Here is a 25,586-nt window from a genome sequence, read left to right on the forward strand (position 1 = left end):
GTAGATGAACATCGAAGTTTTACTTTGCTGCAGTATCTGACAACATAATCACACTGACACCAATTACTAAAGTCTGCATGTTTCTGGGCATTAACACTAGGTTCCTTTTCACTCCAAAATAGTTAACAATATGATCCTATTTGTGCTTCAGTTTAAGCCATGTAGCTCCTCCTCTCAGAACACTCCAAAGTGGAAAAATAAATTCTTGAGATTCTTCTTTCTCTTCATTATCTCAGAAAATTTCATAAGGCTTCACATTAAAGTTACTGCCTTAAGGCTATCAGATTGCTTATCCACCCCAAAAAACCATCTCATGTCCTCAGCTGAAAATCTTATTAAACATAATGAAGCAGAAATCAATCCCTTTATGAAGTACAGAGATATTTTTCACACAAAAAAAACATAGTTCATGGTGTTGTACCAAACAATACATATAACTGTTACTTTGCAATTTCCTTTTTTGTGCAGCCACAGAAGAATGTATGTCAGAAGAAACCCTTAAAGACCATCTAGTCCAAACATGGACACAGCTCCAGACATGGTCTGACAAGTGCCAAACAGAGGGGAATAATCACTTTCTCAGACTTCCTGTTTATCCTCTCACTAGCATAGCCAGCATGGCTAGACTTCGTTGCCATAAAGGTATCGTGCCCACTCATGTTCATTTTGCTGTCCACAAGGACCTTCTTAAAGGTCCTTCTCAGCAAAGCTGTGACCTAACCACTCAGTTCCCAGCCTGCACTGCTCAATGAGGTTATTCCGCTCCAGATCCAGGACTTTGCATCCATCTTCAATGAATTTCTTGAGGTTCTTTTCAGCCCATTCCTCCAGCTTGTCAAGGTTCCTACAAATGGCAGATGTTCTGACCAGACATTCACCCCAATTTTTTGTCATCCATTATTTGTTGAGCGTACATTCCTTCCCACAGTCCAGATTGGTAAGGAAGATATTAAAGAGTTTTAAGCCCCATATCAACCCCAGCGAATACCGTATTTCACTATCAGTTAGATTTTGAACCATTGGTCAGTAACTCTTTTAGCCCAGTGGTCTACTTAGTTTTTCTACAGCTTGAAGTCTAACCCATTCACCCCACAATCTACAATTTGGCTACCAGGATGCTATGGGAGACCATTTCAAAGGTCTTGGAAAGCCAAGGTAAATTATGTGCTTTGTTCTCCCCTTGTCCACAGAGCCAGTCATTTCATCACAGAAAGCAACTGTGCTGATCAGACATTATTTGTACTAGGAAAATCTATGTCAGCTTCTCCAAATCACCTTCTTGTTCTTCATTTGCTTGGAAATAGTTGCCATGAAGACTGTCCCCATAACTGTAACAGGAACTGAGGTGAGGCTGACCCTCCTATAGTTACCTGGATCTTCCTTCTTCTACCCTTCCTGAAGGTGGACAGTCTTCGGAAAGTTCCCAATTGCCAAATCCTTTGAAAAAATATTACAGATAGGCCTCACAGTAATACTGTCAACAAATGAGATTCATCCTTTTCAGTTCCACTGGCTTGTCTATTTTCAGTTTGCTCTTGCTTCTTCCTCCATTGCTCCAGATAGCGCTTCTCTATGTGCTACTAGGCACAGAGATCTGAGATTGACAATAAAGACTAAAACTTGCCAGAACAGAGCAAGGCAAAGCAGATATTGAGTACCTCCACCTTTTCCATGCCATTCGTCATCAAGCTGCATGCCCCGTTCAGTAGCAGACCTCAATTTCCATGTTTTTCTTTTGCTGCCAAAGTACCAATGGGATCTTTCTACTTGTACTTCACATTTCTCACTAGTTTCAGCTGCAGCTGAGATTTGACTTTCCTCATGTCATCCTTGCCTGCCTGGTCAGTTCAAGCAGGAGGTACCCTTTCAGTCAAGCTGCTTTTCTGCTCAGCTGTCTGCACATCAGGATGGACTGTTCTTGCACTTGGAGGAGGTTGTTCCTGAATATCAACCAGCAATTTTTGTCCCCTTTAAGCCTCACGGCACCCTCACATAACAATCAGTTCCATGAATAAACTTTCTTGAAGTTCGCTCTCTTGAAGTTTATGGCCATTATTCTGATAGCTGCTTTCCTTCCCTTCCTCAGGTTCTTAATCTCTATCATCTCATGATCACTGCAGCAATGGCTACCACTATCTATCACATCCCCTCAAGCAGATCTAGCAGAGCACCTCTGTGTCAGTCCATCCAGCACCCCTGCCACAAAATTATCAGTAGAGATCTCTTGACTTGTTTCTAGCACTCATCCCTCCTCCCAACAATAGATAACTCACAAGGAATAGGGTTGCAAAGCTTCATCCACCTCTGTTTTTACTAATTCAAACACATCTGAAGTTGCCTGTAGACATTTTTATGCAACAAAATATAACATGGAGTACCAGATTTCCTCATTGAATTCTTTAGCTTGCATGTTTATGTGTAATGTCAGTTTGAGAGGTATGGTTCAACTCAATCAAAAATTACATTTGATGCAGTAATTGCTGGAAGCAAAAGTCCGCATTACATGGTGTTAATGAGAAATCAAATGAGGTGAGTAGAATGATACCTTGCAGCCTTAGAAGTCAATTACTTGGAGGACACAGGGAAATGATTTAGTTAAAATAAGAATCCTTTTGGCCTTTCAACCGCATTCAAGCCCAAAGCCAAGTGAAATAAATAAAAAAACCCCATTATTTCTTTTCTTTAATATTAGCACTGCTTTATTATTGCCAAAATCTAAAGAAAAGCTATCAACGATTTGCGAAAAAATATTGAGTTTGTATTGTATATTTCTGGTGCAAATAAAGGTAGTCAGAAACCTGAAAAAAAGACTCTCAAGTGTTCTCACACAATCTCCTGCATTGTTGAGTGTTTCTCCTAACTCAGCTATAGATTTAAGGGGAGCAAAAGGTAAAAGAATGTAGTTCTCCTACTAGCATTATCCAACATGACACATTCCCCGTTAAGCTAGGTGGCTGCAGTATGTGGTCATATAGACCCCACTACTAGACACCAACTGACCTCTACTGCCAATTTGCGTCTACGGACATTTTATTGTTTTAACATTTGGCATTTGACTCCTGCTGTTAACTTGTTTCTCACACAGAACTTTGCAGATGCACCTTTGATCAGAGTATAAAGGCCATCCCCATTTCCATTTCTCCTTGGTTGTGTGCTTTCATGATAGCTCCTTTTTTCTCCTTTCAGAAAAAAAAAGCTCAGTGCACAATAGATTGTCCCCTTGCTAAATTTATGGGCTCTGGTCTTAGCCTTTGTGAAACTGAAATTTCATCTCATCGACAGCATCCCTCATCTACCAACATAATCAGAGATGTGCAGCTTTAATGTTCTGTTGATACTGGGAAAATGAGAACAATGACCTTTGTTTTAATTAGTTAGCCCAGAGAAGCTACTAAGATGGAAAGTGTGGAACTTAGCAGGGCACTAGGTTACATATTCCACCCATATCTTCTGTTAATTGTGGGCTCAAATAAATGTTGCTGTACATGCTAGTAGCCTTCTAACTCCTTCGTTTTAGTTGGGGCAAGTGTATATTTCCTCTCAAATACTTTTTTTTTTTTTTACATTCTGGTGAACTAGAGCATTAGAAACTGATCAGTGGATTGTGTACATGGTACTGAGTGATTCACTATGCTATTTTCTTCTTTCTCAAGATACTCTCATGACACATTCCCTTTTTATTTTTTGATAATATAAAGAGTTAAGGCATTATACATGTCATTACAATAAAAAACCTTCTCATAAACATGCAAATTGGATCTTTTCAACATGCAAATTGTGCCTTTTCAGATACCTCAGCAGTGTATCTACCTGAACTATAACAATAAAATTGCAGCACGCATCTAAATAAGTACAATTGTCAGATTCTCCACTCTCAGCCCCTACCCTTACAATGCAAATGCCCAAAGTCTAAATGCTATTCTCAGTCAAGTTGCTGGTTCCTTAAGCCCCTTCAGAGCTGAGCATCTTCTTTGAGAATGTATTATCTCCAATTTATTACTTGAAATGTTATTTGGCAGTGAAGCTAACAGAGAGGTTGTCAGGTAAGACTGATGCTGTCAGCCTGAAAGCACAGTCACACAGCCAGTACTGCACAGATACAGAGTTGAAACTGCATGAGCTTCCACTGCAACGGGACCTGTCAATCTGCCATATGTCACCTGCTCTGATTCAAGATTTTGGGAGCAGGTTTCTGAAAATGCAGCAAAGGCTTCCTAGAAGGTAATGAAGCATAAATAAAAACCTGACTGATGTCTCCATCACAGGATGGTCAAGGGCAAGAAAGTTAGTTTAAAAGCTTGTTCATCTGCATGTTTTCATTAATCAGATGGCTTTTTTGGTGGAAGTTGCCCAAAAGGCTTCTTTTGACTCCCTATTGCCTCAGAAAATACATACAATATATGTCATCAATGCAGACATTTCAGATCCTTCATCTGCCACCTTTGTTTAAGAAAAAAAATTTAGGCTGGAAAAAGTGAAGAACTTCTTCACTTTATTAATATGTGGGAAAGCATTCTCTGCTCTCTTTCTCAGTTTTTAGAAATTTGTCTGCATCAGGATTACATTTTGTCTCCTCTGCAAATGAGATCTTCTACCCATCGTCTTGGAGAAGGCCCTTCAGCGAAAATAATCCCTAAAAACTTTGGCTCTAAATCACAGAGCTCTGTGGATGACTTGCAATAAATAGTGGGAAGATCAAAGGAGGATTAGAGGCTGGCTGTGAAGAACATAAGCAGGAATGACAAAAGGAAAGGCGCTAGTGTTAACTTAGTTATGTTCCCACCACTAAAATAATAGAGGTACAAACCCCTTCACCTTATTCAAATTTGTTGTATTCATTGCCTAATAGAAGAGTTCCTTGTATTCCTGTATTACTATTGTCCTGTTGTCCTATATACCAGATAGGAACAGATTCCTGCAGAGCATTTTATGCTCATGAAAGAGTAGATTATATCTCTATGTCCTAAACTCAAAGAATAGGAGGAATTTTAAATGATCTGTTAAATATGGTAACTTCTCTCCTTGACTTTTCCTCTTTCTTCCTTACGCAGCTGCGTTTGTCCCAGGTTTCTCTAAGGCGCATTTTGCCAAGGTCAAATAATAAACAGCAACTTTTATTCTTTAGATTAATGAACGCTATCATTTTCCCTTCTCTTCTTGTCTGTGGAATTAGATAAATGCCTATTTTAAGGTCATCTTTGTCTTTTAATCTATACTTTCACAGTCGTGTGCTGCAGGACTTGATTCACAGCAAAATGGGTTTGAGTTTAGACCTCAGTACTATGAGATGTGCTGCCCTCAGTGCTATTAAATTTAGGTGATTAACACATTATATTTTGTCCTCTGACTTACCAGTTTGTGGGGATAGTCTCCTACTATGTGTGGCCAAATTATGCTGTGTTTGAAATGTATTGATTTATGCCAAGAAATTCTGCTGAAGCTCAGCAAAGCCTTAAGCCATTTCGCTGTATGTAGACCTTGCAACTCATAAAATGCAATTGCTAGGAAATGTAAACTCTGCCTGACGTCAGTAAGACTATTTATATGGATAAGCACTGTCAAATGTAGTTAAGCTTGATTCTGTAATGATAAGAACTTCAAATCAGCCAAGCTGAGTAATACCAGAGATCCATCCAACTCAACAGTCTGTCTTGAAAAGTGGCTTGTAACTGATGCTTGGGAGAGTGGGCACGCATATCAGGTTCCCCTGATACCTCTGTGACTGTTCACTCAACTCCAATTTAGATTTTGGCTAAGCCAGCTCATGCTAAGGCCTGATGTATGCTGGGAGCAGCAAGAGCACCATGTAGGAAGGATCGGTTGTCAGGAAGAGATGAAGGGCCGTTATGCATCCATGATCATCCGCGAATTGCTGTCTCTCACAGCCATTACCTTTTGTCTGCAGTTTCCTCAGAGACCACCAACTTATGGAAATGGTTTATACCAAACCTCCAAGCTGGAGGGCATAAAACATCAGGTTTTGAAGTGGATCCAACAGCAACTGGACTGCTGAGGCTTTCGTGCTTCCCAGTGTGATAGATACATGGGACGCCCGCGCTGTGATGGAAGAGGAAGGATGGGAGCTCTCATCGCCGGCTAGGTAACATTCTTTTCTTTTGCTCATAGGTGCACAATATTAAGAGTTAACAGTTATAAGTTATGAAATCTTATGACTTGAATGGTGAATAGTTGAATTAACGTGATAGACTAGTCTGGGCAATAGGGGTTGAGCCCCTGTTTGTTTTGTTTGTTTATTATATTTCTTAATGAGCTCACAGAGTACATTGTCCTATAAATTTGAGAGATCTGAACGGACAATAAAGTTTGAATCACAGGGTACGTTGTTCTGTAGATTTGAGAGATCCAAATGGACCTTGACATATCTCCCATTCAGCTTTAAGAGGGCACTTCCTATACCAGAGATTGCATCCAGAGAATAATCTTTAACAGATGCTGAAGGATGTGAACCCATTTTGGCCTCCACAATATCCTGTGACAATGAATTATGCAGTTTAATTATTTATAATGTGAAAATAATCTCTCTGGAGAGAAAGCAATAGTTTAAGTGAATTGTTAGGCAGCTTGCTCAGTCAGACACGCTGTGGATCATGTTGCAATGCCAGGGCCATGGGAAATACTCCAGGCAGCGATACCAAGAGCAAAGGATAAGCACTAGCAATGACCTAGTTCCAGTTTCTTACCATTTAGTAGCTCACTGAAGTGTGATGGGAACCATATCTTGTACATCCCAATAGGACCTACGCCACAAGGAAGAACAGGGGGAGACATCTCAGGAAGAGGTCTCAGCCCACAACAGTGGTTATGTCATTAAAACTGACAGTGACTTCAAGCACACTGCTCAGCAAATCGTTCCACTAGGCAGCTCAGGAAAATTATCTGAGGATAATCTGAGGTTTTGCAAACAGAAACATGACTTGGTAGAGTAACAGCACATGCTGCCTATTTTCTTTATTACAGGTTTGAGATTATTACGGCTTGAAGTAGAGACATTTCCTGGTAGATGGTCCAGAGAAGGAAAAGTGATGGAGATTCTTCACTTCTTTGTATGCTGGCAGCCATTTAAGAGATTTATAAAGGAACAAAAGGTATTTTGATCTCTTTACTGCCCCTCATATAGTAGGAGGGGCAATCTTAGGAGACAATAGTATTAGGACACTATCAAATAGAGAGAAAATGTTTAGAAGAAGGTAAATCAGATGACAGTAAATGTTTCTTCATCTCACCTTTCAGTTCTTGCTACAATTATATAGCTACATGACTCATATTCAAAATCTTAACATTTTTTTCCCTGTAAAATCCATAAAAACTCTATATACTCTTGCTGTGTAAAAAAAAAAAACAAAAATAAAAACAAAAACAAAAATAAAAACCATACAAAACCAAAACTGCAACTTCAGAAAGGGCAGGCAAGCAAATCTGTAGTTACCAATTGAATTAGGATCACACCAGGAATTGATAAAGGATTGTCCTGGTCTTTCCGCATTACCAGGAACTGATGCTTGCAACTTTGTCAGAGAACCAGAATTTAAGTTACTTAGTCATGTTTGTTGGTATGACAAATCATGCAGGTTGAGGGGATCAGACGGAGTTCAGCTCCTGCTTCTGCTCCTCTCTTTCCCCTGACAGACCAACCGCCAAGCACGGATAACCTCTTTTACCCCTGTGGCTACGTTGCGTTGCATTGCTGTGGTAATCCAGACGGAATCTGCAGAAAAGCTTTGCAGTTGCAACCCAAATGATTTGAGCACAGGCAAAAAGGAAAAGGAAAACAAGAGGGGCCAGACAAGTAGCAGATATCGCTGACAAATAAGCTCCCCTGGCATTGTAGTTTGAATTATTGTACTTTGGTCACAAGTTTTGGGTTGGTTATTAGTGGCTTTCCTTGCCGCCAGCAGGTCTGACTGTTTGCTCTGAAGTCTCCAATTCTATCTATATCTGAGACTGTCCAGAATTTGTTTAATCATTTGTAGCTCCTTAGTTATTTGTAAGGAGACCGGAGGCTGTAGCAATGTCAAAAGGATTTATTGAGATACACAGAAAGGGCAAACAATCTATTCAAGCCAATAAAATGTCACCATACGACCCACAACTAGCAAGTAGAGATTTACATTTAAATTGAACTTCATTTAAATTGATACTTAATTCTGTAACAACAAAATATTCAAACCTTATCAACTGTAATCCCAAACATTCCGCAAGGCCAAAATAATCCATGTGGATAAGGAGCTTCCCTCGCATTCCTGCCGAATTTTAAAACACAAGCACAGCAAGCTTTCAAATGCTTGTGGCAGAGTTGTACAACTCACTCAAACCAAAAAAAAATACTAGATTCCAGAAGCCACAGCAATATCTAATGTACATGAACTGAATTTAGCAATTGGGTGTCCTGACACATGATGTGTGTCTCTCTCTGAGGGCAAGATTCTTTTGCAAATCAACAAAACACCCTCTGCAAGTTCTGGAGTCAGCTATTAGCCAGCCTGTATCCATAAAAAAATCTGACCTCATCTCACAATTATTATTTTTTTTTTGTCCAGAAAAGGTGAAGTGTGTTTGGAGTCCCAGCAGGAAGTAAAAGATAGAAAGGGTTACTCAGTGCTGTCTGAATATTCCTTCATGTCCTCTCATTCAGAGCCATTCAACGGTTTTGAGAATTCTGTACCTTATTCATATCAGCAATTCCTAACATGAAGTATTAGGTTGCAGTCACACGGTGTTCCCCAAAAGACATTTGTTGCTTTTTCTTTTACTTAAGCGGTAAAAGTTTAAATCGCTTTAGCAGACTAACAGCCCTGGCCATCGTAAGAAGAGGAAAGATGTTCCCCGTGCATCCCATGACAGTTGGGGTGTCTTATCTCTGTGTGGCACCGCAAAACCTGAGAAATCTGTATCTGTACATGTACCTCACTGAATATACATAATATCATGTGCACCCAAAGAGCCAGTATAGGAAAAAATACCAGTGTACAGCAAGTAAACACAGTTAACCAAAGCTCAGTGCACCAGTGGGAGAAGTTTGAATTCTTGATTTCCTATGTCCCTACCAAAGTAACCATAATAAGTAGCTGCAACACACGCTGAGTCTCCTCAGTACCACTAAAAGCATGTTTTCAGACTCTATTTTTGGAAGAAAACACAAGATAATTTAATTCCTTTGGCTTTTCTTTTTTTTTTTTTTTACATTTTCATGTCATTTTGGTTGCCAAAAAGAAAAGCAATTGTTAGTATCTTTCCTGGGCTACGCATAACTGTAAGTTGCTCGGTTTGCTTCTTTTCCATTATCAAGAACTATAAATCTGGGAAGAGTGTAGTGACATTCACCAGCAGGCAACAACAGTATCTCTGTTTCAACCCAAAAGCAGAGGAGTTGGCAATTCCAAAAAAGGTGTCATTAAGATGCCTCACTTTTTCCTTTTTTTTTATTTATTTTATTTTCTTCTTGTTTTCAGCAAGTCAAAGCCATTGCAGTTCAAAAAGGCACAGTGGTCCTATTCAGATTAGAAAAAATCGAACATCCATCCTGTCCAACTGTTGAGGAAAATGGTACTTGCAGCAGCAATTGCAAGGATGGTTTGGTCTTTTTCTCTAAGGGAACAAAACTAGCTCTTGTCTGGCTAAATAAGGCAATGCATTCCTTAAAAAAAAAGGCAACATTATTATGCTGTAAAAATTTCTAGAATGCTGCTCTGATTGCCTTAATGTGTCTCACAGCAGGCAGTGAGGAGGAATTTGTAGGACCTACTATAATAAGTTTGTCCAGGCACACTTGCTGAAAAAATGAATCCCTGTGAGTGATTGGGGGAAGCGGCGGATCGCTGCACAGTTCTAGCTAGCACACGGTCTGCAATAAGAAGCCACGCTGGGTGAGATGTTAACATTGCACTTCTCTGTCTAAGGAAGCCTATCCTGTATTCAAATGGCCTCTGCCTGCCTCGATATCTAATGAAACTTTAGGAACAAATGACATTGGTTTCTACTAGTTAAGAGTTTAGTGTCTGTGATCTTTATGTTCAGGAAGGGGGTAAGACATGCTAAGTCTTGTAAGATTTCACTCAACCTGGGCTTGCAGCTGTCACTCAAGTCGGACTCCAAAAGTTAGAGCAGGTTTCTCGTTGGGCATTGCAGAGCTTTCCCTCTGCACCAAATCCTGCTTGTCTTCAACTCCTGCATACAGCCAGGTACATTTTCTTTCATCTGTTGTGAATGATGTGCATGTACCTCTGGTTTATGCATGTTTGGCAGCTCCGTGCATCATTGTGTATGAGATGGTGGGTGTCCTTGATGGCAATGCGACTGCAATCATAATTGCCGAAAAAGGAAGACCCTGATGTCAGACATCATCATACCACGGGGCAGGAATGTTGCGCTGGGAAGTAAAAGTCACATCTGAGTGAAAAATGAAACTAAGGAACAGCCAACAGCAAAACGTAAGTAACCCTATCTGAAATAAAAGCAGGGTCTTTGTCAGAATCTACTGGGGAAAAAAAGGGAACTCCAAAAGATTTTGATTCAAGGAACATAAAATAGCAGGGGGCAATGGAAAAGCAGAATCTGTCAGAGAAGTAGGATTACTATTAGCACCAGATCTGAGCTTTCTAGACAAACGAGCCTGGCCTCACTTCAAGACGTCGGGCTCTTTAGAGAACATGGTGTCCAACAAGATTGCTTTCAACATTTCGCAGATGGGACAGAGTTCTAAAAAATTAACAACTGCTTTGTCAACCTGATCAAAAGGAGATGAGAGGCAAATTTGTTTGGAATAACTGGTCCTAAAGATGAGCTTATAAGCACTTTTATCTCCCACTTTATAAAAATTCCTGATCCTACTTGAAGATTTTTAGCATCCAATTTTCCAGAGCTTACTGGAAACCTATGAAAGTCAGTCTGCAAGGACAGATAGTGGCCTCTTAAAAAAACACCTTTAACTCTTTCCTGCAGCTGGGGTTTTTTTTATCCAAACTTTGACCCCAATGAGTCACTTCTATCATAAAGCAAATTATTCCTTCCTTCAGATAAAAAAGAATAAATCAGAAGTATTACAGCATCTAGGAAGCATCACTGTCTCCCTTGTAGAGTCGGCCTGAAGCCTAAGGGAGGTCGTTTCAGTGAGATCAAAGCGCTTGGGCCTTACAAGTTGTATTCAGAGGGCAAACCAGATGAGTGAGTCAGCTGCCTTCAAAAAAGGATGCACTGGCGTGGATAGAGCCATCCCTGTATTTCAATAATAGGAAGAGAAAAAACATATCAGCAAGGCAGCAAATAACAGTTCTCCCAACATATAGCCCTGGAAAACCACTGAAGTGAGGGATGTCCATTTAAACAGCTACTTTTTGTCACTGGCTGTAAGGTGTGTCCCTAATGTAGAGTACCAGAACTGATAGCTTCTGACTTTCAGTGCATTTTTCACTCAGGTGCAAATATTTCTTCCTCTCAAGGCAAATATACCACCTCACACTAACTTCTCCTTCATTTTTCTTACAGCTGTATACCAGGATAAGATTTATTTAAAGACGTAAGTACAGTATTTGATTGCAACTTTCTCTAAAGCATTTACAGAGAGGACCAAAAATTCATTGTCTTTAAGGACAGCAGGCTAGCTCAGTTTAAAGTACTAGTCTGAGCTATGGGAGATGTGGCTTAATTTATATTTTCTGCTTACACTTCCTGAGTAAAGTGGAGCAAATCTCTCAAATACACGGTATCAAGAATCTTTACTACTGAAGTGGTAATTAAGGCCATCCTGTCTTCCACGAGTGCATGATGATGACAAAAATAGAGGGTTTTATACTTTGGATACCATCATAAACACTTTGCATAAATTTAATGCTACACAACCTAATGGGCATTTGGAACTGCTCCCTGTTCACTGAGCCAAGTGGGTCTTTGATTTTAGTTTTGCCACCAAAAAGGTACAGTGTTCCCAAAGGCAGAGCAGAGCACAGGACTATTCAGGCAGCAGTAAATCCCCCCTTTTTGTTTAAAACAGTATATCCAAAACCAAAAAAGAAATAACATTTTTCAAGCAGCTTAGCTATAACTAGTTGAAGAGCGAAAGACTACAAAGATGTGTTGGTACAACTGTATTATATAACATTATATAAGGTTGAAACTACCTTTCGTTAATACAGGGGATGTATTTTTAGGTAGCATGATTCACTGCATGACTATGACAACACCTTTCAAACATCTGAAAATAAACCGATATTCCTATAAACTACTTCAAAGCAAAAAAGGGCAGAATTCAGGCTTTTCATAGTAGACACTGCATATCAGCAGGGCCCAGGCTGGCTCACTGAATTTGGAACAACTGTCCGTGCCTTCAGACACCCCATGGGTGTCTGTATTTACTCTCTGTTCCCACCTGCTGGTCTTGAAACCAATGCCAAACATCCTTAGGCTATTTGTGATCTGTAGCTGAAAGACACGTGGAAATAAAATTTACAGCATTCATGGTTCCTCTAAAGCATAATCACTTCTTCTCATTGGGAAGGAACATGTTTTTGTCTATTTTCATGATCATCATAACATCAGCTAGGGTTGCAGACTCTAGCTGACAAGGCAAAGGACTAAACTAAGATGTGTTGTCTCAATAAATATGTAAAACCACAGAGGAGAAAGATTTAAGACAAACTGTTTTTCACTAGTGAAAGAGAGCACTTACTTTGCCAGAATTTCACTTCTACCCTTGGCTATGGAAATGACTCCTTTTTTTTGTTGTGCTGTATGCCTGGGCAAAGCAGCACGTGCTCCTGGGCTTCGTGTTCTTGAAAAAAGTCTTCATGGCTCATCAGAAATGTGATAGAAGTGTGAGAACATTTCTACTGGGACAGCAAATGGCATTTAGTCCTGCAAATTCACCATGCACCCCAGCAGAAGTATGAAGCCAAGAGAGAAGCTCCAGGCTGGGTTTCTTGACAAAACCATCATCCCAGGGAGGAGCACAGACATTTCCATGCCCTTGAAAAAGGGATGCCTCACTCCTTTCTGTTTCCTTCTGACATTGCTCAAGACAAAAATCCTTGCGATCAGGTCATTTGCCAGTGTGCAGCCATACTGTAAAGCTCCCATACTTTGGATCTCTGTTATCACAGTTTGTCACTTTACTTGGGTAAATGATAAAAAATATAATGATGATTATGATATATAAATAAAAATAGATTATTTTGGAAAAGATTGTAAGGAAACCAGATAAGTAGTGGTTATGGTCAACCAAAAATTCATCTGTCTAAATTCGATAATCTACGTAATTTAAAATTACATACCCAATCCTAAACTTGTAACTCCAGATTCAGTTTGTAGTCAATGAAGGATAGCTACATTTCAAAGGCAATTCAGCTCATCATAAAATAAGAGTTTAATGTGAATATTCCTCTGGAGGTGTCTATATCTCCCATACGACAGTATAGCCTAGGATGACTAACTTGGAATTGTATGTCTAATTTCTAGACTCTTGCATTTTGGCAGATGGATCCCACCATGAGTATGTTAATGTAAGGCATCTATGACAAGCTCTATTAAGACAGCAACTTTGATAAAAAGAATTTTAAAGAAGTTAAACGGTCCTGCAGTTCCCATTACAGCAATGTTTTCCTCCTGCAATCATTTCACTACCCGTCATAAATATTTCTTAGTGATATTTCCTGAAATGAAGTGCACATGCACCTGGCGCCACCAGCTGAGCTGTACAGCCCATAATCTTTTATGTGAAATGTCATAAGCATCAGATACAACATCTTTACAGTACTTTTTATCATTCTATTAAGGCATAAAAAGCCTATGATACAATGTGGAAAAGATTGTGTGGCAACGTTGATGACAATGCCTTTTATCTCACCAGCACTCAAGCATTTTGATTTTAGACATTCATAAATAAATCTCAAAGAATACACTAAAGAAAAGACAAAAAGGAAAGTGAGTAACATATTAAATTGTCTGTAAAATGTTACAGAACATTATATCCAAACCTAGAAAACAGAGTTGTAAGACAAACCTTCAACTCACAAATGCAGGGTGATTCCCCGGCATCTAAACCTAAATCTAAATGTAATTCTAATTCTGAATCTGAATTTAAATGTAAATACAAATATTTCATAGTCCAAGCCAAAAGGAAAAGGTTGTCGTATTTTCTAGTATTAATCATAACAATATCCCTGCTGTTATTTTGAAAGGAGCTGTGAGAGAGGAGTAGAATGTCATTTTGCCCTATTTAGTAAGACCACGAAGGCCGAAGATTATGACAACATTATGACAAAGGATTTCATTTCTATTGTATAAAACAATGATAGTGACCTCGGATATAAACGCAAGGAACTGGTGCTGTTGATTTTTAAAGAAAGAAAACGATAATACTGGTATTCCTGAAGCTAAGCACCACATGCCTGGAATATTAAAATTCCCAAGACACATTATTTATCCAGTGTACTCTGTACAAGTGAAATCCCGGCACTGGCCCTGACACTAGACAGCACTGACACAATTGCCAGTGGAGATCTGAAGGCAGATGCATTCAATAGATATATGTGGTCTTTATCTCAGGAGAAATCTGGAAGATCCACCTAAATTTTCCAGTCTTCATGGAATAGCTTCTATTTCCTTGGCAAGTCTGAAACACTTGAACATTTTAACTAATAAAGCTAAATGTTCTCAAACCAGGAGGACTAGAGATCTTTTGCCTAGGGGCATCAAAACCATTAGGGTCTCTCTCCCTGCATAGTCTACCATCATGCAGTCCTGACAGCAATTTGAGAAAAAGTAGAGCAAGTTGATCTGAGATTAAAGAAATGGTAAATATCTGTTTTCAGGCAACTAAACTGAACCTTCGGGCCCAAATCAATTTGGGACTAGGAAACTTAAAATGTCTCCACGTAGGTGTCTGTAGAAGTCTAAAATCCTATTACAGGCAATAGAGCCTAGGAAGCATTTCAGCTCATGATAAAACAGACGTCTAGAGGATGACTCAGCTGCCTACACACTGGCTTGCAGTGGCATTTGGTGCATCTCGAGGTATGCATGATGTCAAATGGACCTCTAGGAGACTCTTGCCCTTCTAGAGCAGCAGCTGGAAACCAGATGAGATTACTGAAGACATGGTAAGTGGCATTAATGTCTCTGTGGTGTGAACGAATCATATCCCTCATGATGGTCAACTGAATTGCTCCCCACATCTCCACAGACTAGGAAGTCTCCTCCGCAGACACCACTGTCTTAATCTTGAAATGAATCCCATCTGTCAGAACCATTCAAGGAAACAAAGATGCCACAGTTACACGATGCCAGTTTTCTTCCTCAACGTAGAGGCACTGAAAAAACATTAGGCATCATGGTAATGAACGACTGCAATGTGATACCTTGGTAGGGCAAATGGTATCAAACAGGAGGAGGAAGGTGGTGTTGCCTCCCTGCAAACCATCTGCAATAGCTTTAAAGAAGAAGATGGTGCAAGCTGAGGAAGAATTTCAGAGAGCTACAAGACCTGGTCATCGTCTAGAAAACACACTTAATAAAGGGCATGGGAGACATTATCATGCAGTATTGTCAATATTCACACCTGTTTACATGGAAAGAAATTTCTGTTAGTATAATTCTGCAAACTAGCAGGAAAACATGCAGAGAGATGCCATGTTTGAAAACTAAGGACTGATTAATTCAAAGGCTTTTTTTTCCCTAAATAAAGAGAAGCTAGCACACAGAGATGGGGAATTTTTAACTTGGGTTTGCCTAGCATTTTCACAGCGATGCCCTAGGATGATTCGTTCTGGTGCTGAACAAGCAGTGTTCTGCAGGAGGTCAGAGCAGAAGAGCAGGTAAGCCCCCTGTAGCTGTGATACTTATGACACCACTTACTGGTGCTACCACGTCAAAGTGTAACCCCCAGAAATGTCCCCGGGGCTCTGCATGACACCTCACAGACCTTGGGGAGTGCACTAAGAGAGAGTGGAGAGAAAAGGCAAAGGCTGCCTTTTAGAAGCGGGCAGACTGTGCCAATTAGCACAGAGATACGCTGAGGTGCAGCTCGGTGTCAGTGCTTTTCCTTTCATCTTTCACAGAATATCCAACCCCCCCACACACCCCCCAAGCCATATAAGAAGTACGACCAGTAGCACATCCCAGTGTTTATTACAAGAAATTTTTATTAAGATTGAAGTTTTCCTAGCGGGAACTTTAGGTAACATTTCATGACTAAAAAATTACAAACGTACCTGTAACATTTAAGACAGCTCTGTCAGCGTAAAAGCAAGATATTCTTGAACAAAACCCAGCACTGAATTGTCTCTGATTAAACAGTATCATCTAGAGAAGGACGGTTTCCTCACAAGCTGAGGAATTATTTCCATTTTGTGTAGTGAAAGAAAGGTAACAAGGAGCTGCTGGGATCTCCTCCATCTCCCACAACAGTGATTGCAAAATTGCTGCAAAATTCATAGGCATCTATGAGGGAATCAGAGGGGACTTGGGAGGAAAAACATTGTACATATAAAGTAATGTAATAATTACTAGTTTCAACTCAACATAATTACAAATGAGCTTCCACCAGCTACTAATTATCTTCTTGGTTACAAAGGCCATATTTTATTTAAATGAAGTGGAATGAAATGCTGGTAAAAGCTACATAGTACTAATGAGAGAATGGATTGGAGGAGATGTATTTCCCCTTTAGGCCCTTGAATTACAGGTCTTGTTTTTAAAGTTACAGGAAGAAAAAGCATACAGAAACTGAGCATCCTCCTGAGCATCTGAGAGACACCAGGTCTAGCTTGGAAACAAGTTTACTTTCTTTGAAAGTGTAACAAAGAGTACATGCAAAGAAATATAATCAATTTGTGATAGAGCTAGTTGCTCTTGAGTCCTTTCTGAAAAAATCCAGGCCAAATAAACTTTTTGGATGGGGACCTTGGACCATATCCCTCTCACCTTTCTTCAGGCACCCATGGTAATTGTACCTTCAGCAGTTTCTGCAGTCATGGAGGTAAGTACTTTTTTGTTGGGTCTCTAGATGCCGAAGTTATGTGGGAGGAACGTTTTGCCCAACTTCACCTAAGGAACCTGCAAAATACCCCATGAATTGAAGTGAGATCTTTTCCCACATACGGGAAAGCCTAAGCCCAAGGTCTCTCTCGAGAGAATGTTGTGTCACATTTATCTGTGAAAACTAATTAGCATTCACAACCATGGTTATCAGAATAAAGTCCAAGGACTAAACAGAGCAAGAGAGGGTAACCTGCAGTCCTTGCCTAAAAACTCCACTCTAAATAGACAAGGCAGAAAAAGGCTGGAGGAAATGACACAACACGAGAGCAGAAGGTTGCGATGACACATGCCATCTGAGATGGTCCACAACTCTCATTTTTTGGTTAGAAGACAAAGCTCATAGAAACAGAGGAGAAGGAAAGAGATGTGTTGGAAAGGAAGACAGGGAAGAAAGAAGGAAGCGACTATAAAATGTATGCAAGGAAAGAAGTTGCAAGGGTTGCCATTTTCCCAATACACTGCAAAGTGTATAGGGTTAATGATGGACTTAGTGTACCACTCAGACATAAATCCACAGTGAAATCAAAACACGGAAAGACAAAACCAGAAATACCAGAATGATCAAAGAGAAGAGAATGAAACTCTTGTAAGAATAGCATATCCCTATAAATATTTTTGACATTTAAATGTCAAAATGATTTCATGACAACAACAATAGCTGTCAAGTGCAAATGCATGGAGCTTTCCATTCACCTTTCAAATAGCAATTTAATAAGTAATTTTAATATTTTTCCTTTCATAGACAAGGGGTCTATGTTTTGTTTACAGCATTTGTCATTTATAGTCAAAAACGTCATTCTTATCATGAAACATTCATTTAGTAAGTATCACGATCATCTAAGTTTTGTTTATTATTTATTCCCAGCATGCTGGCCCTTCTTAGGATCAAGACTACAGGGGCTAAGCCCTCATGATCTCGCTGTAAGATACACACTACTCCAAGTAGATGTACAGCTGAAGACACAAAGCCCTGCCATAAAGCCCACTAGCCTGGAGCTCTCTGGAGTCACCAACATGGCAGTGGCAGTCTGCACAGGCGTGAAAACCTTGGCAAGCATCTCAGAGTGCGGGCACGATAGCTGAAAAACCCAGACACAACCACAGTATACAAAACTTTACATACACACGCGGTCTTCCTATTATAGCGTAATGAATGTACATTATCTGTATTTGCAGATGGTTCAGCTTACTCGTAATTATCTGGCTCATTTCTTGTACTTCACACTGAATACATAAATGTAATATCCAGAGATGTAGCAGAACTATAAAAACACAAACATAATTCATATGACTAGAAAAAAAGTTGGAGGCAATATTACTGTGCTAATGAAGATTCCAAGCTGAAGACCACATATTTTTTTGAAAGGCATTTATTTTTTCAGTTTTGTCTGAAAGGGGAATAGACATTTGGCTTTAAGCCTCCACTTTTACAGCCTGTTTTGTAACACACATGAAATTATTTTTCAGTATTTAGTTATTTGAACATTAAGCACCAGATGCTCAGCACTCTGTATTGTATATGAAATATATATTATTTTAGTATCTCTTTTGAAACTCAGTAAAAATAAAAGCAGGATTGTTTTTGCAGTTTCTCTAGATAGCAACCTATGCCTCTTGTGTGTGGACTACATTTCCATGTGTGATTAAAATGATAGGTGTCTTGTGGTTTATAAAACCCAATCCTATTTACTTAGCTGTGTTTTTAATTAAGTGTGCTTTGCAGTCAAGCTCTCTGTGGCACTTGTATGGAGAACGCTATAAAAATAAAATGAGTGACTGAATGTAATATTGGATAGGGATTGCTGAAATGCATTTTAATGTATTTAAAGTGTGCTCATAAAACTTTTGTTGGACAAGCTAAAAATTCAAATTTCCTGGAGGAGAAGAAACTTTTTTTCATTATTTAGCCAGACTGACATATGATTAGTTGTTACAGTCTACCCAGAAAAAAATTAAAAATCTCTTTTATGCCACTATTTCCCTCCTGAGTTTCAGGTTGTTCTACCTTACAGCTATTTTCATCAGCTGTAGTAGAGCAGGTGATAAATGAGGCTCCTCTCCCTGCTTGCAGATTTGCTATTCTGGTGGCTATGTCACAGGAATGAAGGACTCGGAGCACCGGCTGTTTGAATTCTGCATCTTTTCAAACCACGTATACATCTTACATCTGGAAACTCAAGCATCCTTAAATTACTAGATGACATTGGATAAGAGATATATAATTATCTGGAAGTATATTCAGTACTTTGTGCTTTTTTTGTTCTTATGCCCATGACTGGAACATGCAGAGCTTCAATTTTGATCCCATTCAGCTAATGCCTGTACCAACACAAAACAAAAGATGGTCTCTGCCCATAGAAGTATAGGGTCTCAACAAGAGATTACAGAAAGATACAGGGTGATGCATAGATTATGCTAGAGGGAATAATGGACAGTAAAGTCGTCACTCTAAAAATATACATCCACTTTAGAGAGAAGTAAGTGATGCCCTCCAAAGCGCCCCTTTCTCTCTAGAGGCTATGAAAGGAATCTGTGGATCTGAGAACCAGACATCCACCTTACAGATGTCTAAAATAAGAGATGAATCTCAAAGACTCAGAATAGCTAATTATTTTCAATTTTCTTTGGGAAGCACAAAGATAAGACCTAAGGAAGGCTGTTTATATGAAAGAGAGTGAAGGAGTGGATTTGTGCGTGTTTGGATGGAGCTGATCTCAGTCAGTTTGACACCCACTATGATACTTGGTCAAGCACTTCCCAGTAATGCAATGATGCAATCAATGATTTTTCAGTGTATTTTTTATACATAATTCAATTTCCTTGTTATCTTCTGTGGCAATAAGACAATACTGTGCATATGGTAGAAACTTTTATTAAGTTGCAGGAGCAAAACATACAGCTAATGCTGCAGGTACTTCTTTGCTTTGTGAGTCAACTTGCATGACTCATTGCTAACCTTGTGTTATACTTCAGCTGGGAGCAGTGAAATTAAAGCTTGTGCTCTTTCTGGTGGCCTCTTTCCTCTCTAAACCAGAACTTTCTGTGTGATCCTGCATGTGTCTGCAGTACCTCAGCTACACAGCGGTCTGAGCCCATTCTTGACTCAGATCATAGGATCATAGAATCATAGAATGTGTTGGGTTAGAAGGGACCTTTAAATGTCATCTAGTCCAACCCCCTGCAGTAAGATCACTTGCCCTCCTGAACGCTTGTTGCAAGCACAAAGACTCGCATTAAGGTCTGGGATTTTCCTTTGGGAAAAGCCAAGGTTCTTGCTCATACAGTGTAAAATGATTAGACGTGGTGGGACTAGATCAAGCTACAGCTTAATCCACCATTATGTTGTTTGCCTCTTTCTAAGCTTTTTGGGTGCTTTGAGCCTGAGCTGCAGCTGTGGCAGTAGCTCACAAGACAGACAGAAACTCTGTGGATCAGGCAGCAGCACCCTTATGCCTATTTTTTAACGCTACAGTATCATTAAATACACAGCCTTTTGGTACCGATCCAGATATCTGTTTCTATCACAGACCTTCACTTGCAGAATAGGAATTATACCAGCTTCTTTGTCACCTTCTTTGTCTATCTTGGATTGCCAAAAGAGAAACGACAACACAAATGCACCAGTGAGTGGTGAGAAGCACCTTTAGCAATTTTTTTTAGTGTGTTTTTAGTAGGTTCGGCTCCTCCTATTAGTTTCCGTATCCTGTGTTGTGATCCTGAGGGTAATCTCTACACTTGCACACTTGCGATGAGTGCAGTAGTCTAACAATTTAAATTACCCATTTATTGCACTTTAAAATTCCACAATACATCCAAGTAGTGCAAGAGAAAGTGTAAAGTCATGAGAGAAATCGAATAGTTGTTGCAAAGCCATGCTTTTTTAAAAAAAAAAAAGCAGACTACATGCTGTTAACTACAGGAGAGGTGAATATTTCTTTACATCCACTTTTAACATGTTGAAGTCATTATGTAGGCACAGCCTGAGTTGCTTACATGTTCTTTGGCTGTGTACAAATCTTCAGATTTTAAAAAGGAAAGTATTTTTACTTGTTGTGTCATGCTGTCTTGTAAACAAAGCCGTGAACTTCGACAATATTAAATTTTGTGGCTTAATGCGGGCTGGGGGCACAAACAGAAGATGAATGTTCAGCCTAAAGGGAAAGACAAGGAGCGCTCTGCCTGTTTCCCCTTGATGAACAAAGGGACGCTGGCCAAAAGGAAGCACAGGCTTTGAAGGATAAGCTTCTGCTCTGCTAATGGCATTCTTCTCTCAAGAAATGGGCAGGAGTATAATTTTCAAGGATCATGAAGAATATAAATTTAATCTTTTATTATCTTGTTCTGCACATCCTAGCTAGTTGTTGCACTTGGATTTAGATGGAATTCAAGGGATTGTGAATGGGTGAATCTTCTGCAATTTTCTTTTGTAATGTTGCATTCCTGGTGGTTTCCAGTAAAACAAAGCATGTCACCCAGTCACAAGAAATGCTGAAAGCAAGCATAGCAATGTTCTGGTTTTGGAAAAGTACCCCCATAACAGGTCAGAAATGGCACAATATTGATGAGCTATGTGAAGACTCTTGCTTATGTTCTCAGCTGATAGAAACTGTGATTGTTGCACTGAGCAGTTCTGGACAAGAACAAGGTTTACAGGAACTCAGAGTCTGTTCTGTGATGACATTCTTTAATTATTGATCGCGAAATTAAGCCTCATTTTTAGGCATCCAATAATACGCAGTTAAGCATTCCTCACTCCAGAAATTTACAGATACTACAGTGATAAAACCCACGCTGCAAGGTCAACATAACACAACTGTTTCTAACTCTTTGGTTTCTTTCACTGTTGAACTTTGAAGAAGAGCTAGCTACAGCATGTGACATAAAACACCCCTACGTCTTAAGGCTGTTATTTCATTACTGATTATAACATACCAAAAAGCTTGGTACCAGTCACTGGCACATATAAAAACAATAATGGGGTATAAAGCTCAATATTATTGATTTTTTTTTTATGAGTCTTTATCAGTTCTCTATAAATGAATACACTTGTAAGATAATCTAATGAATGGGGGGGCATTTGAGGCAAATAATTTTATCAGTTCGGTTCTTTCTCATGTGTAAGTAATTTAGGGACGGGCATCAGAATTGCTTTGCCTGGTGTTTGGGCACGCCTGCTGTGAGTTGATGCTTCTGATGCTGAAATCTCACCACTGCTAATGGTGCCACCGCTGCTGGAGAGGAGCAGCTCTGCAACCTCCCAGCGTGATGGTGGCTGCACAATGGCGCTGGACGTGGTATCTCTTTAACCAACTCAGTCATCCCTGGGGGGCAGGACAGCAAAGGCGAGGTGACAGAAAGGGCAATTTGGATGGAATAGTGGGAAAGCTGGGAGCAATAGACTGTAGGTTTTTAGGCAGGTGGTCTAAACCGGGAAAAAATAGAAATTACCTCCTTCCTGCTGCAAGGAGCGTGTGCAGAAAGCTTCCTCTTTAGAAAAACTCAGCCACCCTTTGCCTCCATTTTTCTGTGCTCAGCTGCCAGGTCAGAGACTCCAGCTGGGCATTGTATGTCCTGCAGGATTAGTGAGATTGAGCAACTCCAGACGTGCTGCCTGTCCCCACCTTGGTAGCAAGTGATACTGCTTGTCCATCAGCCACGCTCCCCAAGTTTGACTTTGTCGGTCTGCCTTCATTGCACACCCACTCACAATCAATCTGCTGGGTATATGTATGCCGTTATTGTACAGTTACAGCACCAAGTATGTTTTATATATTCACCCAGTTTATTTCATCTTCTCTTCCTACAAAATATATATATCCTCTCGATTCAATATAGGCAAAATCACTCCATTTCTCTCACTTCTTCAGCTTCATTTCTGGCGCTGGTATTTATCTTGTCAACCTCAAGTAACAAAACACATTTGCTAGCTGCAGTTGCAAGAATTGTAAACAAGTTCCTTGCTTTGCTTAATTTCATCAAACCAGGAGGCTTGGTTGTACCATCATAACGGGAATTTGTAGCGACACAACATTGAAATAAGTCCTGCATCAATTTGTTCATATCAGGGCAGAAGTTTTTCAGTGTGAGAGAATCCCAGGGGAAATCAGGAGGAATACTGAGCGTGTAGACAGAGAAAAAAGAGCCATATCACTTACTGCTTCCAAGGGACCTTGCTGAAATACTAGCTACTTCTTCTTGCACCAGAGGGAACTATGCTGAGAAATACGAATCCATTGCTCCACTCCCTGATTTGATAAAAACAGAACAAAACCAATACATTTGGTGCCTGATTCTTCAAACTCTAATGCAGCTGTTTAATTTTAGGTGTTTGCAAGAGCCCTGGCGACTCAAACTTAGATGCGTGTTAAGTAGTTGCAGTGTTAAGGCTACAGGTGCATAATGCTAGCTTCTTAAAATCCACCACTAGAAGTGGGGGTCGGTCCGTCCATGAGATTATTACGATTAAAGTGCTTGAATTAATCTTACAGTATTTAATCAATAAGTGTAAAAAAACCGCTCATTTTGAAGCATGAGGGCTTATATACTAGGAAAAGCTTGAATGGTTGTTTCCTATAGAGAAAACTTAAGATATCCAAAATCCAAACAGGGAAAAACAAGGGCATGAGAATCAAAGCAGGACATTGCTGTTTTTTCAAAGTAAAAATCAATTGTAGGATACAGCTGTGAGGAACAGAAGATCACAAAATATATTGGATTTAGATGCCAGACAGCTATAAAAGCTTTTTTGAATGCATGGACATCCCAGGGCTTCTTATTCACAACAGTCCCTTTAATGTCTATTTTTTCCTTTTCTCAGCAACAAAATAAACCAAAAAAAAAAGCCAAAAAACTGTAACGTCATCCCTGCTAGTACTGCAGCATAATGACCTAAAATTGAATAGATTAGCTTAAATTGAAACATTTTTTGGCATCGTAACAGAGCCATTATGGGATATTTGGTTACCATAGAAACACAGGTAATGAACGAGGCACTGTCACTAAATCATGAAACCTGAAATAAATGAATACAGACATCAGAAACATAGCCTCATGTGTTACATTAAAGGACCAATCTCACTGACACACCACTGTCTCTAGAATATAAACTCTAACTTTACTGATTGGGCAAATCTAAGAGACAGACTGTGCCTGCATGTCATTCAAATAAAAAAAAAATAGACTTTGTTCAATGTTTGGAAGGAAAAAAAGTAAGCGAATTTTTAAGAACTTGCTGCTATATATTTGCTGTTCCCCCATGTTAAACACATATTCTTAAATAAGCAAATACTATTGCCTAAAAGGTAACATTTAACAAAGAGGGCAGAACCAAAGCAGCTACTACAACACTTCGTCAGAATCCATAACTGCTAGAAATAGCTGTTTTTCTTGCACTTCTATTTTCTGAGTTTTAAGGTTAAATACCATCCTGTTGTTATTGTTTTCTCCCCCAAGGTAAATAAGGAGTTGTCCTTTGCCTTCTCTATCAAACAGCTTTGTCAACAGCTATGAAAATATGTCTCTGCTCTGCTTGACCACATTGAAAAAGCTCAGCCTGTACTGCCGCTACCCAAAAGGCGAAAACCATAGGTGGCCTATATGAAGGTCTGTGCAGAGAGGGGTACGTGTACTTATGTTTTCTCTTTCCCACATATGTGCAAATTTAGCATCAGCACCCACAGGAGCAAATTTTAGAGTCTGAGTCTTCAACAAACTTGCAAATGCACAAAGCTGGCCCTTTTGACTCTCTCCAATCACGTCTGCCATTCTCAGCTTACCCTTCTCGTCCCTCGTTCTTCCTTCTCTTCCCTGTTTTTCCTCTCAGTATCGCTTACACACAGACTTGCCTACTTTGATAAAGAAGAGGTGTGCCAGTGCAAATTTAAAACTTCCTTGTAACTATTTCTACTTCAGTAATTTTGAACATATTTTCTTGGATTTAAGTTCTTCATTACTGTATGTGTTGCCAATTAGGGAACACAGTGTCCTACCAGCTAAAGTTTATTACAGCAATGTGAAGTATAAATATGGTAACTAGAGAAAAAGAATGAAGAACAAGGAAGGATGCAACCTAATAACTTTGCTATTTACCTAAGCCTTTGCAATCTTACACTTACTGCACAACAGTTATACGAAGATCAGTGTTATAAATGTTAGAGGGCAGGTGAGATCCAAAGATGGGATTATGAGGCACAGAACATTTATTACATACATGACTGGTCTCTGAAGGTGATTGACAACTTTATCAGGACACTTGAGAAGAGGGTCCGGATTTTAGGTGTTGCATTTGCAGGACGAGAGGATCTATATCTATGGTAGAATTTAGGAAATACTTGTTTCTGTATCGTAGTCATACTTCCGCCACCTCCCACTAATAGAAGTTAACAGCAATATGTTAATACCCCTTGTTTCTGATTCTATTCTTACAGTGTTATAGGAGCAATTAAGGGAGAATTACTTTCCAGTAACGCTGATAATTATAATCTCATCTTCCATCCTACCCCTGAAATATGATGACTGGTGTCATGCCTCACCTTGCA

This window comes from Larus michahellis, chromosome 1 (assembly GCF_964199755.1).
Source record: "Larus michahellis chromosome 1, bLarMic1.1, whole genome shotgun sequence".
Taxonomy (NCBI): Eukaryota; Metazoa; Chordata; class Aves; order Charadriiformes; family Laridae; genus Larus; species Larus michahellis.